Source organism: Metopolophium dirhodum, chromosome 1, assembly GCF_019925205.1.
Source record: "Metopolophium dirhodum isolate CAU chromosome 1, ASM1992520v1, whole genome shotgun sequence".
Classification (NCBI taxonomy): Eukaryota; Metazoa; Arthropoda; class Insecta; order Hemiptera; family Aphididae; genus Metopolophium; species Metopolophium dirhodum.
The window spans coordinates 78,433,445-78,439,726 of record NC_083560.1 but is presented as its reverse complement, the minus strand read 5'-3'; positions in this window follow the sequence as shown (position 1 = coordinate 78,439,726).

Below are 6,282 nucleotides of genomic sequence, written 5' to 3'. Positions count from 1 at the left end.
AGTGAACAGTACTAGTGGGCTCAGCTGATCACTTTTAGCTCCGTTAGTTTAAAAATTAGAGTGAATTGACTATCTTATAAAATTTAAAGGTAAGATATCTTATTACGTAGGGCATCTCATAGGATTTTTGTTATACTATAATTTATAATTTTAAAAAGAGTTATAAGTATTTTGAGATGTACCTACTTACAAACAATTTACAATTTTAAAATACTTATAATTTGCTTTAAAATTTAAATTTAATAAAAACCCTTTGAGATTTCCTAGGTAATAACCTTACCTTTAAACTATATGAGATGATGTGAATTGATTCTAATTTTTACCCCGTTATAACTTCCTACCAAATTTTAGGTTGCTCGGTCAAATTTCACCTCCGAGTTACCTGTCGCAGAAATAACGCAAACCTGAAAACATAACCAAAAGATAAAAATTAAAAAATGTTGTACACGTGAAGGGTTGTACCTACCGTATATAAATAGAGTACATTTTTTAAAGGTTAATGAGAAACAATAATCTTATTTTAGCTGTAATTACCTTTCTTCATTTTGCTAAATATCATAACAATTTACAATAACTACAGCACAGATAAATGTAAACTTAAACCTGATGCGATTTCAAGGAGGTGATAATTTTTGTTTTAAGTGATAATTTGCTAAATGTATTTGTAATTGTTTTATAAAATATTAAATGTATTGAAAGTATTTGAATGTATTGATTTTACAATGATTTGGGTATTTTTATTTTTGTGTGTCATCACCGTTTTGGGAAGTAACACTGCTAAACTGTTACGATTTTCTTCAACGGTATCTTGTTCGATGGGGAAATGAATCTAATTGATGTATTCGGGAGCTCAAAGTTTTAATTCTCAATATTTTTAAAAAGTGCAAGGAAAAACAAAACAAAAATTAAGACAAAACGGTAATTTTTACGCAAAATTGGTTTTCGACAAAACTTGATTGAGTTTTTGGTGCGTAACTCTAAATTAAAAATAATCGTAGATATATGAAATTTTCAGTTTATTTTAGTATTTTCTATACACAACAACATTTTTTTTTAAATATTTTGATATGTTCTGAACTGTTTACGGACATTTTCAGTTTTCAATTTTTTTCTATAAATGTCAATTAAAATGTATTCGTTGGGTGAAAAGCTTGAAAATTTAATACAAGGCTCCTAATATATTGTTTTATAATGACAGTTGAAAAATATTAAAAATACATATTCATAATTTTTTTTAAAAGCATTTAAAGTTCTAATTTTGACAAAATACAAAATACAAGATTCCTAATAAGTTTGTCTACCTTTATCATTGAAAAATACATTTAAAAATGTAAACAAGTAGGTAACTAGTAAGTCGTTTTCAAGTAAATTTTACGACGAATTATAATATGGTTTTAGTAGTGTAATGGGATAAATAGGTTAGTTTATACAATTAAATTAGCATATAAATTAGCAGAGATTGATACTTGTAACAAAAAATATAAATATTATTCGTTTAGCATTTTTTTAACATAAACGTTCACGTGCTGTGAGTGCTCTGCTATTCCTTTTACATTATCTATTTCCTTTACACACACAGCGTTTTACAGCAACACCCACTTTTATATCAATCACTACTACGCACACATTTAAACGACAAACTAAGGCAATTGCCTATATTGAACTCCTTAAATACGGTCTGTATCGAATTCCATGTTATCACCAATACTTTATCCATCACCGGTGACCGGGCATCACACTATCACAGTATTATAATTTACTATGCTAGTTTCTTCAGTACATTTTCAAATGAATTCATTGTATACATAATATATTATCATCTTTGGGTAAAACTTAAAAGAAGGTACAATTTTTTGTCTTAAAATATTTAAAAAGTGGAGCTCACAAAGAGTGGCTTGCCGGGAGTTTTTAAATTCTAGATATGCCATTCCACCCCTGAGTTATATGAAATACAGACAATAGCATATAGAAACTGTCAATTTATTTCATATCATTGCCCCTAGAAAATTTAAGTAGTTGCCTATTCTACTCCTTGTAATTTTCATGAACAAATACCAATTAATAATATAAACAATTAAAGTTATTAGTTAGAAATATTAAATAATTTAGATTTTATATATTATAGTATTTGCATAAATTCTAATGGGAAATAGAATAAACAATATATGTACGTTTTATAGTATAGGAGGTATTCAATAAATTGTAATTGGAAATATACTACCTATTATATAGGTACTTCACTTTTTTATAATAATAACTCAACACAAATTAAAATGTGAAATTATAACGTAAGTGCTTAAAACAAATAAATCCGAATGTAAGATGTATGAACCACAACGGCTGAAATACAGTTTAACCCGGCACCTAGCTGAAAATCTAAACGCTGGTATTATCAATGTTCTTGAATTCCTCAGGGACACAGAACTCATCAATCATATTATTTAGTAATGTTTATTAAAAATGTATAATACAAACACCTATAATGTTTTACTACTAAGTTTATAATATGTGTATCTTTGTTTTCCTTTTAATCTATTTATATTAGTCATAAGCTTTTACCTATTGTAATAATTTACACCTTAATGCAACAACAATGTAAAATATTAAATAATGTAGACAATGGCCTAAGTCACCGAGGCAGTTTTCATCAATAAAAAAAAAATAAAAAAAAATAACTAATAGTAATAATAATTTATACTCAAACATGAACTTATTTTTTGAAAATTTATGCTGGTTGCACTTCTTCACATATAGTGTAACGAACTGTGACTACGTATATAATAATAATAATGATATATTCAATAATAGACATAAATGCTGCAGGGAGCACGTAACCCCGGGCGGCATACATCGATAAAACTAATAGTAGTAATATCAGTAATCCTGGAAAGCCTACATCGATAGGAGTACAGCCAGTACAGGACTAATAGTAATAACATCAACGGTACCGCACAACACGTGATAAGTATATGCACGCATTATCCATATTCTAGGAAAAACGAATAATATAATAAGCGTAAAAGATCATGACTTTGTAGAAAATATATACTCCTAAAATAACATAATTATACGAATGACGTCTAAAGGTGACCTCAGGAGTACGCAGAGATATACCGTTTTTATACTAAAAATGCCATAGGAGGGAGCTATTAGGAATACCCGACGAGGTACGTCGATGGACAAGTGTCCATCAGACGAGCAGCAGCAGAGAAACCACCAAGTCAATTATTAAGTCACATCTCGTTTACCAAAGTTATTAGTTAATTATTTTGGACTTAGAATATTTACGTTAAAGTACAAATAAATATACATAACTCATACATTCAACTTGTTAATTATTTCAAAATACTTCCATTATTGAGCTGAAGTAGTTGGTTCGTTACAATAGCAATACTAGGTACTAAGTACTTACGTTTACAAATTAATCTAAAAATTGAGTATTGACCAAAAAATATAGAACACGGTAAGTTTTAAATTCTGAGCGGATCGATGAACGTATTGATTTTACAAAGATGTGTTTTTTTTTAAATTTTTTTTTTTTGTGTCTGTCATTACTGTTTGGGGTAGTAAAACTGCTTCGATTTTCTCCAAAAGTTTGTTCGATGGGAAAGTGAATCTAGTTAGTACATTCGGGAGATAAAAATTTCCAATAGGTTTCAAAATCACAGAGAAAAATAATAAAATATAAGGAAAAACAAGGATTTTTACGCAAAATGGGTTTTTGGTGGAACTCTAAAACAAATTAGGTACCGTAGATACATCACTGAATGTTTATATTAAAATGTTCTATACTTCATAACATTTTGAAAATATTTTGATTTGTTTAAAGTTGTTTACGGACATATTCAGTTTCCAATTTGTTTGTTGTTATTTCTATAAAAATCAATAAAAATTTATTCGTTAAGTCAAAATGTTTGACGATTTAATACAAGGCTTCTAATATATTGTTAAAATAGCAGTTTAAAAATATTAAAAATACATAGGCACAAATTTTTTTTTATAAGCATTTTAAGTTCAATTTTTGACAAAATGTATCAAATTTAAAATTTAATAACTATTTTGTAGGTAGTAAAAAATGTATAAAATGTTTAACTTTTATAGCTAAGGATTGAAAATTTAAAACAAGGTTCCACGTAAATAGGTTATATATAAATTACTTTATTCACAATAATATCATTAAAATATATACTTAGTAATATCATAGGCTATCTGACAGGGCTTGCAAACGTTATGATTATAACGTTATATTTGAAAGAAAATCGTTACGTTAATTAAAAAAACGTTTATTATATTTGAATCAAAAATAATTAAATAGGTACCACAAAACAAAACATAACGGTTAAAAAAATATATTATACATCATTAAACAAAACATAATTTATAGAATATCATTAAACGAAAAATAACGCAAAACGAAATATTTTTAAATCTATTTATTTAAAAGGTCTATAGGTTTCGTAGAAACATTTATTTCATGTAAACAATATAAAAATTGATTATATTATATTTCGTATCCGGGCCATTAGTCATTACCTACCTGCATTAGTTTTAATTTTTAAATTTAATAGGTATTACTATTTTAAAAAACGATAAACGCAAAAATTGTATAATGTTTTGATTGTAAATAACATAAAACGGATTTTTTTTTTCAAATGCAAGCCTTGCTGTCTGACCGTTTTTACTTAGAATCGTTTTTCTTATACAATGATATTACATCATTGAATTCAAATTTAACACCATCCATAACAGTGACCCAATTGTAATCTGCTTTACAAGCAGAGTGACATTCACGACCCACTAGCCTACCTTTATTATATTGTTAATTGTAGATATACTTTTTTTTTTTTTTTTTTTCTGTTTGAACCGACGGCGTCGCGGGGACAGCTTTCGCATTACTTCCGCGAAATTGTAGATATACTTACGTTCTTACAAACTTACCCTTAGATCATATGACATATACGTAGTATGTATTACAGTATTACGGTAGTATCATGGTATAATATTATGAATTATGATCTAAGATCTTATGGAACGTGATATCTCATAGGTCTTTATATTATGCTCTTAAGACCGTATAATAATTATCTGGCGTATCTCATAAGTACCTATATTCATTTAATAGAAAATGTTTTGGTTAATTATAAACACAAAACAGTGAAGACATAAATTGTTTACTTCTTATACTTAATTAATAATTTACTATGGTAAAAATTAAATGGAAAAAGTTTTTGACCCGATTTTCTCAAAAGTGAATGATCACAATAACATAATCTTACGGTATTTTGTTTAAAAAAAAATGTTTTTCTAGAGAGTTCTATCAAATCCATGGACTTGCAACTTTTCGCTATTACGTATATTTTTATTTACTATACACAATGAAGTTATTGAAATATTTAGATTAATTTTAATCTATTCATAATATAATTCTATTTACACAATTCTTCGGTACGCCGCGCCAGTATTAACTAAATGCGTTATTTCAGAATTTTACCTGGAATGCAAAAATAGTTACAAATAACCAAACATAATCACAATTGCTCGCAAGATAGGCACTCTCAGATTTAAAAATCATTATTTAACATTATGAAATTTTAATAATTCAACATATTTTCTTTTATATTTATAAAAATGAAAAGAAGTATGAGCAATGTATATATTTAGGAGGTAGCTGGTACTGCTGGTAGGTAATTCGAAAGCATCGTAAATATTTCTTTCAGTTAAAAACTAAATTCATAAATAGTTAAAAGTTAATATTAATATTTAACAGTCAAAATGTACGCATTTAAAATGTTTAATAACGGTATAATATTTATAGCTAAAAAAAATTTTAGTTAAAAAAAAATGTTTACTTTTATCATTGGACATTTCTAAATCCATCAACTCGTGGTAATTTCGTTATCATAATATTTATAATAGCAATGGATATAAAAAGACAAAATAATAAAATACAATTATAATTTTTTTAATTTATTACACTTTTTGTTGAATGTGTTTAAAAATTAAAATAGGTAGCCTGAGGAGAATTTGACATTAAAATTTAAAAATACCAGAAGAGTAATTATAGTACTACAAAATACAAGTGTGGAACAAAATGGATTGTCCCATTTTACGTCTTACCGTTTCAGTGGCGTATATAGGGGGGAGGCCCCCTAGGCCAGAGCCCCTAGTGAAATTGCAGGTTCAATTAAAGCATTTTATGTATATCTACACTGTTTACAATTTTTCACCATGATTAATTTAGCTGGTTGATTAAAATCGTTTTTAGGAATCAACATGGAAATG